Source organism: Dipodomys ordii, unplaced genomic scaffold (assembly GCF_000151885.1).
Source record: "Dipodomys ordii isolate 6190 unplaced genomic scaffold, Dord_2.0 Scaffold12, whole genome shotgun sequence".
Classification (NCBI taxonomy): domain Eukaryota; kingdom Metazoa; phylum Chordata; class Mammalia; order Rodentia; family Heteromyidae; genus Dipodomys; species Dipodomys ordii.
Window position 1 is genome coordinate 21,751,066 of NW_012267228.1, and position 12,928 is coordinate 21,763,993.

The 12,928-nt window shown below is 37.6% G+C and overlaps 1 protein-coding gene across 5 annotated transcripts in view; it reads left to right on the plus strand.

Moving 5' to 3' along the window:
• The window catches only part of Fhit (fragile histidine triad), a 1,339,970-nt gene that overhangs the window by 546,667 nt on the left and 780,375 nt on the right, over positions 1 to 12,928 (plus strand). The window lies entirely within an intron of this gene.

Genomic DNA, 12,928 nt, shown 5'->3' on the forward strand with positions numbered 1-12,928 from the left:
TAGTTGGTAGCTGACTATGGGATAAAAGGCTGGTATCCTTGCCTTCTTTTGTGCCTGTTTCCTTTGTCTTAAAACTTTGGGTCAGACATCTGTTTAACTCTGAACATGGACATGTTAATCATTCAAGCAGTGTCTGTCTAAAAATGTAACCTATCTCATTCCCTTTTCAACTGAAGCTTTAAAGATAGAATAAACGGAGACAATTGCTGTCAGCTTTCACAATGTCCTGGAACAGAACCCAAAAGGGCACTTTCAAGGCTCCAGTCATTGTCCTGTAGTCACCTTGCAATCTGCAAATAACATAACTTCGAAGATAGGTTACCCAATGATTAGATCACTGCTCTCCCTCCCCCAAGAAGAAACAATCATCTCTTGTGAACCAGATTGTGCCCCCTTATGGAAAGAAGACTGAGTTCAAACTGTCTTGCAGAACCAGAGATAACAATCAATCTGATCTAATGATGCATCTTTTGCCCCTGCTCCAATTCTTCCTCTATTTAAAGTCAAGCTCACATTAGTACAAAGAAGATGGGCTGAAATGTGTCCTTGCATTCTTCCCATGTCCCAGCTACATTAAATAAATCAACTTTCTCTCTCTGCAATTCTTCATCTCTTTAGTTGGTGTACTGGGACTGGCGATAGAGCTTAGTTTGTTAGGAATGTTAGAAGATTTGGAGCTTTTGCCCTGAATTTCTACTTATAGTCAGATTGCTTTAATCTTTTTTTTTTCCAGTTGACTCTCCTTAATTGGAAGTAAAGCTCAGTTTATTTATTTTTTATTATTTTACTATGAAAAAAATCACAAGACAGTATGTTGGAAATGATCTGTACAACTTAGAAGGGGATGGGGAGAAGGAAAAGAGGGAGAAAAATGAGGGAGTTCGACAAGAAATGTACTCACTACCTTACTTATGTAACTGTCACCCCTCTGTACATCACCTTGACAATAAAATTAAAATTAAAAAATCACTGGAACACATCTAGTTTGATAGGTTAGTGATTTGACAAGCAAGCCCTAGTATATTTTAGATAGCTGATTTTATAAGATGGCCAACTTCCCACCTGCCCATCTTTATCCCTTTTGATGGGATCTTTAGAGGGAGAATTCAGCAATGTTCTTCCCAGCGCCCTGCTTCTACCAGTGTGCTCACATGACAGGATTTCATTATTTCCCTGTTGTCTAAGTTTCTTATTTTACTCTCATGTTGAGATCTCAGCCATGACTTTCTTCTACGTGTGTTTTAGGAGATGAGAGACCCTTGAGATGCTCCATAGGCAGAAAGTTCTTTTGGTATTACTTGTGTTGATGATGAGTGAGGGCATAGTTCAGTGGTAAAGTGTTAATCTAGCATGCATGAGGCCCTGGGTCCAGACCTAGCACAACAACCACAAAAACTCTTCCTCTGTTTATCTATATACCATAATACCTACTGGAGAATCCCAATGCCTATTAGAATAGTTAAGACTCTCTAAAGAGTCCTCAAAGAAACCAAACCATGTAGAAAACTAATGTAGATTTTTAAAGTAATAAAACAACTGTAATTACACTCCTAGTGCTCCAAAGACTCTTCTCAAACATGCTAATTTGAGAAATAGTTTCATAGACAATGAAAAGTTGTAGTAATTAAAATTAATTCTGTTCTATCACTAAGCTGATAGAACAGAATGAACTGATCAGAGAAGAATAAAATGTAGATTGCCAGAAAGTCTGCCTTGAAAAGAAACTGAAATAAGAATTTATGAACTGAATTGTTAACTTTGTGTTGAGATGTGCATTTGTGTGACAAGCTTAATTTAATTAGTGCATTCACAATGTGTTGATAGATCATTCTTGTCTTCCCTGATGTTGTGAATCTCAATTTCATTTAATGTTTTGTTGTATAATGTGTAGCTATCTTTGGATGCAAATGAAAAACATCATGTGATTCTAGAAAAATAAATAATTAAAACTGTGTATGACTAACCCCAGGGTGAATATCACAATGGTCACACAATATAAAGAGATTCAACAGAACTCCCACAAAATACATCTGTGTTTAGCTCTAAAAATTTCTTTATGAAGATTGAAAAGGTAGATTTACTTGAGCATATGCAATTGTGATTATGTATGAGTATATTGTAAAGTTTCAAGAATTTTCAACTGTCAGATACTTTTCCCTAAAGCTTAGAAAAAAAATTTGTTTCAGAATTTGGTATACATCATATTTTTAGCCTACTTCCATGTAAATTATTATCATATTGAAGTGGGGATGCTGGGTCTAACTAGAACCATCTTAGCTATGTGGTGGATGGGGAATTGGGGTTAAGTGCCACCATCTTGTCTTCATGGTGGAGGAAGGGGAAGTTCCTCCTCCCAGGTGATGGGCCTGTCTTAATTCCTAGAGGCAGGGATGAGGACTTGTATGATAGGACACTGGAGCTGTCAGTTCTATGCCCTGAACTTGGGAGACACTCAAGTTTCCTGTAAACCTGTCCCCACACAGGACAGATTTTAGGGTCAGACCAGCTCAGACACCATTATGCTAGGCCTTTTATGCTGTGTCTCTGTGTCTCCCGGCTCCCCTCCGGTCAACATGTTGTCCAACTTCAGTTCTCCATTGGAACTCATCTGGTTTGTTGGTATTGTTTTTCTGCTCTTTCTTTCCTTTTCTGCTTTTATAGCTCAGTTTTCTAACAGTGGTAAGTGTATTCACGGGACCGGGACCAGAGGTGTTTGTGACAGGAATCTGCTTGCAGACACCAGCTTTCTGATGAAGACTCCCAAATCGACCTCTCAAAATGTGGCTTCTCTGTATCTGGATTTACCTTACAACAGTATTTATTGCCAAATAAGGACTGGGTACCCTCTTAGATAGTCTAGCTCACCTAGTAATTAAATGTTCTTTTTTATTTTCTAATCTTGTGAAGATAAAGGGAAAAGGTTATTCTAAAATGATTTTGTTGATGGCCAAAGTGACACACAAGTAAGACAATAGCAACAAATACAGAAAAAATAAATTCAGAATGGTTTGTGTACATTAGGTTAATGGTCTCTTGTAGTTTGGTGAAATGAGACTAAAAATCAGGAATGCTCACAGAGCCTTTTTCCTAAAAGTGATCAAACTATTGGCCATAAACATTAGGGCATTTGCTAGGTAATGCTTCCTGAGAACTTTCATACAGTAGTAGCAAAAATAAAAAAAGGCAATGGGCTAGAAGTTGTAGATAATGAGCTAGAAATACACAGAAGTGAAATGGTGCCTTTTAGATTATAATTGGAACAGTACAGCGTGGGCCTTTGTAATTGTTTCTGCTTTTTTTCATGTTAGAAGGACATGTAAAATTAGAAGAAATAATACAGATTTTGGTAATTCTTTTTATTTTAGGCACAAAATTTGAATTGCTTAGTGTCCAGTTCACTATGTTTAGTATAAAATAGAAATGCGATTGGTATTCCAAAGGGAACAGTGACCTAATGATGATTTAAAACCATAATTGAGCCTCTATCTGCCTGTTTATGCTTCAGGCTATCCCTTTCTTCCTCTGAACCTACAGTTATTGTCTCACTATTTTGTGTGTGTGCATGTGCACATGAGTGTGTGTGCATGTGTTTGTGTGCATGCATGTGTGTGTGTGTTTTTCACAGATCTAAGAGAAATGTTTGAGTAGTGGTATGAGTAGTGGTATAGTTGGCTCTCAGAGAAAAAAAATAGTCCTAATTTGTAGCATTTGTGAATTTCTGGCTTCCTGTGCTACAAATGTTCCCACCATGACTCATAGCTAATCACAGGTCACCAACCTGTGTCAATTGCCTTGCAAAATCATGAAAAATGTAATAATCTGTTCTTATAAGCAAGTTTTCTCTGGTAAGAGCTAGCCTGTGGTCATTCTGTGGGGCTGTTCTGGAAGGAATTTTACACATGCCAATATTTGACCTATGGAAAGGGGTGGGGGGTGTAAGAAAGGTTACTCCAAAGATCAGGAAAATGTCATGGGAGAGTAACAGCCTCTCTGATCTTTAAGATCTTTTCAGATCCCTGACTTTGTAATCCTTCCTCAAGAGGAAGTGCTTATAATACAAAATATATTTTAATTGTATGTGATGAACTATTCTAGAATTGATGTCATTGTTTATTTGCTATTGTTACTGTTTCTTAGGACACTGGAACAATGTTAAAAATGTTTGGGAAAAGCAAACATATCAGACCATGGTACTGGGGATACTTTAAGTCTTTTAACATAGAGTCAAATGAGATCTTTGAATATAACAAAACTATTGCATTAGGGCAAATTACTGGAATAAGGAAATATTACTGAGCACATGGATTGGTGAATCCAACCTACTGACTGCATCTAAGCTATTTTTGTATAGCTCTTAAGCTGAAGATGATTTTTGCATTTTTAAATAGTTGAAAAAAATCTGAAGGAGAAGCTATGACTTGTGAAGATGATCTCATTGGAAGATGCTCTAGTGACCATAAGTACACTTTTTATTGGAACTCAGTATTGACCTTTCGTTCACACCATCTTTCATCTGTGTTATCATATCATCTCTGGTTTTGCTTTCATACTGCACCAGTAGAATTGAATGTGGGCAAGAGAGATTGCAAGCCTGCCAAACCTGAAATGTTGATTGTTTGGTCCTTTATAGAAAATATTTGCCAGGCCTGGACCTAGGAAGTAAGTGTCTTAGGAAATGTGGCCAGCTAGTTCAATGTTCTATGCAGTGATTGAAGCAGTAGGAATTCCCAAGTTCATCTTAAAGGAATTGCAGAAGAAATGAAGAATTCTTAAAACTAAGAGAGTATAGAATTTCTTGTTTTCTCCAATTACCTCCTTTCGTATTTTTTTGTATTGGTGTATTCTGGTATATAGAAGAATTCTGTTTTCCTAATATACAGAAAAATCAGGTATACTCATGATATAAAATAATATGGCTGGTATACATATAAGGACTGCTTTTTAATCAGACAGATAAAGTTCTGTCCATGCTCAGCCACTTATTGGATGGAGACAAATTTCTTTTAATTTTTATCTTTAATTTTCTCAATTATCAACTACAGAATTGTTCTGAGGCTCAGATGAGATACTTAAATTGCTAGAACAAGATCTGACACATTGTACACATAGCTACACAAACCCTATTTTTTAATTTGTTGTTGCTATATTCTTATATCTCAGGCCCAAAATTTCATCCATGTATGTATTTATCTTATGAATTAAGATTTTGACCTTTTAGTCTTAGCTGTCAAAAATAAACATTTAACTCAGCAGTGGCATGGCATATAATACAAATTCTTTTTACTTCAAATGCTCTGTTTCTTGAGTATTGTTTTGACATGAAACTCAATACTAGTCTTCCAGTCTTAGTCAATGTTTTAATGTTTTAAACTTCCATCAGGTAAGAAAGTTAGATGTTTCCATTCCTTTCTAACCAAAAGGAGACTGCCCTACAGAGGAAATGGTTCTGGTAAGGAGAGGAAAAACACAATGGCAGTTAAGACTATGCAAATATTTTATATAATTCTTGCCTGTTAAAAGATGTCTGTGAATGACCTTCAAAGCATACATTCAGTGGAGAAAGATTCTTCCCTCCCCCCAATATCACATAAGCTACTCTTTACAAAATAATTCTTTATTTAGTGCCAGTACTGGGGCTTGAGCTCAGAGCCTCATACTCTTACTTGTTGTTGTTGATATATATATACATGATTTTACTGTTATTATTAAGGAGTTGTACAGAGGGGTTACAACACCATGAGTCAGGTAATGAGTACAATTCTGGGGCAATGTCACTCTTTCCTTCACTTTCTCTGGTTTTCCCCTCCTGTCCCAGCCCACAAGTTGCATAGTTCATTTTTTACATACACGACTGCATTTGTTTATCCTTCCTCCCTCCATTTCATACTTAACATTTTTCAAATAAAATTTTGTAATAGTCAACAGAAAAACAGAGAAGATAATATGCATTAAAAAAATAGCCTAGTAGCCAGGCCCCAGTGGCTCACCCCTGTAATCCTAGCTACTCAGGAGGCTTAGATCTGTGGATCGTGGTTCAAAGTCAGCCCAGACAGGAACATCTGTGAGACTCTTATCTCCAATAAACCACCAGAAAACCAGAAGTGGCACTATGGCTCAAGTGGTAGAGCACTCGCCTTGAGCTGAAGAGCTGAGGAACGGTGCCCACGCCCAGAGTTCAAGCCCCATGATTGAGAAAGAGAGAAAGAGAGAAGGAAAGAGAGAGAGAAAGAAAGAGAGAGGAGAGAAAGAGAGAGAAGGAAAGAGAGAAAGAAAGGAAGAAATGAAGAAAGAAAAGGAAGAAAGAAAGAAAGAAAGAAGACTAGTGGATGGCATCAGGTAAGCAGTCCACTGTTGTGATATTGAGACTGTAGGGGTCAGGTTCAAGGGCGCTGGAATTAGCCTTTCTATGTTTACATTTCTTTTAGATTATCTACCAGATCCATGACATTTGGCAAGGTACTTACCATCTTCAAATGTATACTCCCATACCCAGAAATTATTTTAGCTCTCTTTGCCTGGAGGCAAGGGAATTAAGTGAAATCATGTATTTAATAATCATGCATTTCATGTACTTAACACTATTCCTGGCATATGCTAAACACCTCTTCCCATAGAGAAATTGAAAGGATGTGTGTGTGCACGCACATGTGTGGGCAAGAGAGAGGGAAAGAGAGAGAGAGAAAGAGAGAGAGAAAGAGAGGAGAGATTTCTGCATGCTCTTGGCATAGCAGCACCAAGACCACCTGAGTATCCTGTGAGAAATGTGATATTTCAACCCCCAGCCCAGACGGACAGAAAAAGAATGTGCATTTTAAAAATATCCTAATCATTTTTTTTGGGGGGGGGACATTTGAGCAGATCTGTTTTAGTTAATGAACTATAAACACATGGCACACTTGCTACCAGTCTCTTCCCAAACACCCTTAGGTACATCTCACATCCCTCATGGCACTAAATCCCACCAGTGCAGGTAACAGGCATTGTCAAGAGAGACAAAACCTCTAGTAGAAGAAGCTTACTACAGGGAAGTTGTGACTTCCTTTAGCATTGGAAAGGCAGAGAATTGTCAAAACAATCCAGGAACTCTGGGCTCTTTTGTAGTCCTCAATCTAGTGAAGTACATTATTCAGCACTGCAGCGCTGATGTCTTTCAATACCACAGTATTGTATAGCTGGCTTTGTGTTACCAGAGGAAGGTGAAAAGATGAAACAGAAACTTGAGAGATAAAATAGGATTCAATATTAAAATGGAAATTGAAAATAAATAGGTTAAAGACAGCTAAGAATAAGCTGGGCACTGATGGTTGAGCCTGTAATCCTAGCTGCTCTGGAGGCTGAGATCTGGAGATCCTGATTTGAAGTCAGCATGGGCAAAGAAGTCCTGGAGACATTTATCTCCAGTTAACTACCCCCAAACCATAAATGGAGCTGTGGCTACAGTAGAGCCTTGAGCACAAAAGCTCAGGGATAGTGCCCATTCATTGAGTTCAAGCCTCATGATGATAAAAACAAAACAACAAAATCAACAACAAAACAAAAACACAACAGCTAACTGTGTTACTGAGAAAGGATAGATAGATAGATAAGGAAGAGTAGGAAATTATGTTATTTCTAACAAATATCAAAAGGACCAAATTCAGAAGCTAAAAACAGGAAGTAAACTGAAAAAGCAGATTAACACCTGCCCCCCTTATTAATGTTGAAATAAGATTCTGAGGATAAGAAGGGCTATTTATGTCTTCCTTCTCCTTTATAATGGTTAAAAAAAATCTGGGAACTCTTTCTGTGTGTGTGTGTGTGTGTGAAAATACTGTACAGAGGGGTTACAATTACCTGAGCAAGATAATGAGTACACTTCTTATCAAGCATTGTAGCCTCCTCCTTTGTTTCCCTTTCCCATCCCTTCCCATCCTTCCCCAGCCCCCTCACCCAGTCTTCCTCCCCCCCCCAACAAAGTTGTAAAGTTCATTTTTCGACATAACGACCTGTACGTCTCATTGTTGCAATGGGTCCACCTGTATCCCTATTTAGATGATTTGTTTTTTTCCTTCCCCTCCACAAATTATACCAACATCAAATACAGTGAAAGCAGGGGTTAAGGGTTATACTGTGGGGGAGGGACATACAAAGCAACAAAGAAATAATCTTATAAATGTGTTAGAAACAATCGCATGAAAGAAAAAAAACATTTGAATACATATCTTAGGGTTCATTTCCCTAACATCACCTTATCTGACTTTTTCTGCTTGACTCAGACATATACTAGATATTGCAAATAAGGGAAACCATGGGACCTATGTGGCTTACTTCACTTAATATAATTTTTCCAAGCCTTTCCATTTCCTAACAAATGGGGCAATGTCATTCTTTCTGATGGAGGCATAGAATTCCATTGTGTACGTATGCCACATTTTCTTGATCCATTCATCTACTGAGGGGCATCTGGGTTGGTTCCATATCTTAGCTATGGTAAATAATGCTGCAATAAGCATAGTGGTGCTGGTAGCTTTAGTGGGAACTCTTTATGGATGGATAAAGGTAAAAAAGAAGGTGGCTCAGTGGTAGAGTGCTTGCCTTGCATGCATGAGGCACTAGGTTTGATTCCTCAGCACCACATAAACAGAAAAAGCCAGAAGTGGCACTGTGGCTCTAGTGGTAGGACACTAGCCTTGAGCTGAAGAGCTGAGGGACAGCGCCCAGGCCCAGAGTTCAGGTCCCATGACCGACAAAAAAAAAAGAATGAAAGCCATGCCTGCGTAAAAGAAGTCTGGACTTTCCATAATCATGGTAGCGACATTATCACAATTAAAATCTAAAGCAAATGTAACATAGGCATTATGGTTTTTAAAAATCAGTGATGATAAAACAAATTTTTTATTGTAAAAAAGGATTTTTCATTAATTTTTACTGAACTAAACAATTCTTTATTTGTTTTTTTTTTTTTTGTGACAGAACTGGGGCTTGAACTCAAGGTCTGGGTGCTATCCCTTAGCTTTCTGTTCTAGGCTGGCATTCTGCCACTTGAACCACAGTTCTACTGTCTTTTTGGTGGTTAATTGGAGATAAGAATCTCTAAATGGAGATTGGCAGAAGGCAAGTTTAACTGCTTTTTTTCAATTTTACTTCTTGGATTTAATATCTAGTCTGTCTCTTTTTGTATTTGTAAAAATTTAAAATTTCCCTGTCTCCTCACCTAATCTATCCTATCCCTGGTTTCATTTAACATTTGAAATTTTAGAGCTGGAATAAGCCTTGAGATAGCATATGATCCAGATTATTCTACTGGAATAGGGAAAAAATTGGGGGAAAGACAGAGACAGAGCAAAGACAGAGACAGAGACAGAGAGAGAAAGAGGAGAGACAGAGACAGAAATAGAGAGAGAGGGGGGAGAGAGAGAGAGAGAGAGAGAAAGAGAGAGAGAGCGCCTGGGACAGAAATGAAAATATTATCCTAATATTTCTGAAATTTATCTTAAGCCTCACGTCCGCTCCTGCACAGAGCCTGCTAGACATTTTCTGAGTCATTACTCCAATGACTCATGCTCCATTTAGTGTGGTGGGGATACACGGAGAAGAGGCCAGATCCAGCTGGGGGAGTAAGTGACTGGCCAGAGTTTCTTGCATTTTGTTACCTGCGCTGTTAATTTGCTCAAAATATCAGCATGTGGATGTTCTCTGAAGTGTCTGGCTGACATACAGAGGCCTCATTGTCTACTCTGGAGAATTTGCTCAGACTTCGCCTGCTCACTTTGAAACAAAGAATTGAAGCAGGATAACTCAAGGAAACTGAGGCCTGGTGAAGACAACTCAGAAATATGGTATTTAGAAACTTGGAAATGCTATCTTTGTTCCGAAGAGTGACAACTGAATGCATTCTTTACTGAGGGATGCATTTCTCACCCCAGGATTCACAACTGCCTGACAGGATGCCCCAAAATGCAGATAGCAGGGCACCTCCTTGTTTCGAGGATAAGGATGCATTCTTACCTGTAAACTCAGAGAATAACACCAGGTGTTGTTAAAGACAAAGCACCTCGCTTTGCATAACTTAAAGCCAGACCCCCCTACCTTTATCCTATAAATACCCAGCCTCCTAAGGAGCTGTGTGTCTCTCGGGTGTCTCCTTGCATGTGTGTGTCTGTCTCTGGGTCTGTGTGTGTGTCTGCCTGTTTGTCTCTCTTTGTCTCTATCTCCATAGGAGAGCACCCACACTCTGCTAGTGTGCCCTTATCCTTCTGTTTGCCTCCTTTTTTCTTCTGTTTGTCTGCTTGCCTGTTTGTTTACTTACTCGATAAAGCTCTGCCAAGTTTTCTTACCAGAAATTCTTATTCTGCGATCGAAGTCAAGGACCCTAAGTGAAGAGTTCTTATATTTAAAGGGAAGCTTCATTAAACCTCACCTCCATCCAGTGACAGGATTCCCAGTGTCCATAGCTCCATTTTTTTTCTAAACTGGAAAAATAGTTTATCTAATATAATAGATTCCATCAATTATTTAAATATTTGTGTGTGTATATATGTGTGTCATGTAAACGTGTGAATATGTATATATGCGTGTAATTTAAAAAATAGTTTTATTGAAGTAAAAAACTATAATAAGCTGAAGAAACTAAAAATATAGTTTGATGAACTTTAATATTTCTATGCAACTATCACCACTTCAAGATAATAAGATAATTCATACGAATATAAAACTCATACTAATAATTCATATTAATTTAAGATAATTCATACTAGAATTTCCTCTGCCTTTTTATAATCTGTCCCTTCCTGAACCTCCTCAGCATCTAGGCACCTTATTGATCTGCTTTCTGAAGCCACAGAATAATTTTCATAAAAGTGGGATTATAAAGTAGGAATTCATTATGTGGCTAAGCATATTAATATTGAGCACTAAATATACTATTTTGCATATGAATAACTGATTCCTTTTCTTTAATGAGAAGGGTCCATTACCATATGATCCACTCACTTTGTTAATGAACATTTGGATGTTTGTTTCAGTTTGGAGTAATTATAAGTACAACTGTTTTGGATACTTGTGTACAAGTTCTTATGTTCATCACAGCTGTTTTACTTTAACTGAACTATAAGCATTGTCTTTGGCATTTGCAGTAAACACTACTTTCCCCAGGGCAGTAACTTAGTCAATGTACACATTATTTTTCCAATCAGGAAATTTTCATACATAAATACGCTTGATTCTCTACTACATTTAATGGCAGATGTGTAGAAGCCAGAATCGAGGACCTTTGACAGTGTCTCTTAAAATAATATTGAAGGTCAGATCATAAGACCACTTTGTTGTTTTCAGTATTTAATTTCTTCTCTTGAAATCAATTTCCTGTTCAAAGATACTACATGAAAGAAGATATCTATCTAGGAAATACTTCCTAGGAATTAGCTCTTTGTAACATGAAACAATGAAGCTGGAAATGAGCCTTTATAAATATAGACATATAAACACCAATTTCTTGTGGTTCTGATCAGTGGAAGCTGTGGATAGAGATATCAACTAGACCCATTATCTCCTTAAGGAGCTACTTTAATTTAAAATAACTTTAGATATAATTTAACATGTAATACATAACACATCAATTAATAAATAAACTAATATATCTTAAAAAATAAGAACAAGATAAAATAAATGTAAAATTATTTTCACTGGAATTACCCTTTAAATGCTCTCCTCATCAACAAAATAGGCTCCACAAATGTTACATTTTTTTTATTTTTAACAAGTTAAAATACCCAGATAACTTACAAAAGATAACATTTTTTATGTGAAACTACAGTCTGAATAATAAAGGGCAGATAATGTAAATAATTATCTGTTGGATAACTTTAAAAGGTTTGTAGTTCTCAATCCCTTTCTGCATATTTAAATGTTGTCTGTGCTGGGCTTCCAAAACAGAATTGGAAAGTATGTTGCACATTTTCTGTCTTATCCTCTTAATGTAGGATGCTGGGTTGTACCAACTGTTAGGTTTTTAAAAAGAGGTAGCCGAGTAAGAACTGCACCACGCACGTGGTATTCAGGTAAGGGGTTTATTCAGTAGACCTGCTGGGACCAGGCAAGGTTGGCACTCCACGCGGCTGGCAAAGGAAAAGGGAAAAAAGGCCGTCTGGCCGCGGTTTAGGCCTTATATAGGGTAGGGGGTGCGGAAGGGTGTGTCCAGGTAAAGGGAAGTGGGGTCAGGTGGGAGAAAGGTGTGGCCACATCAGGTTAAGATGTGACCTCAGCGGATGCGGATGTGACCTCTTCCAGGTGTCCCAGTTGCCTAGGTAACGCAGGTACTGGGCTAGGTCTGTTCGCCGTCCAGGAATGGACCTTACACCAACCAGAGTGACTTAAGCACACTTTAGAGTTACACCTTTGGGAACTTAAAGTGATCTTTTAACCAACCTGTAGAGCTTATTATGAAATTTGAGTTACCTGGAATTATTGAAGCAATTGAATTATTGTTAGCTAATACTAGAAAGGGACAGCAGAAGATTGAAGTTTGCTTTCATGGGAGCTAATGAGGCATCTAATGAATCAAATGTCACTTTAAAGCTAACCTCATTAAGACAGCCTATTGTTTTTATAAATGTCCTGGGGTAGCTGGACAATTATATATGTTCCTTTAATTAAAATAAGAAACAAAGCTTTCTGACTAAATATTCAAGGTGAACCTCTAAGTGGGCAAGTAAATTTCTTAAGAATGCCATGAGAGAGGTGGACTTTGCATCTTTTTCTCCTCCATATCTATTTTTTTCATAATTTGAAAGCAGACTCTGCCATCAAATTAAATGCACCATTGATTACATTTTCATCAGGATTTATTACCGGCTGCCTTATCTGGTGTGCTTTTATTAAACATACTACTGTAGCTTTCATCTGAATATTTGTAATTTAGATATTTAATGGGCAGTCATAGCATTAAATT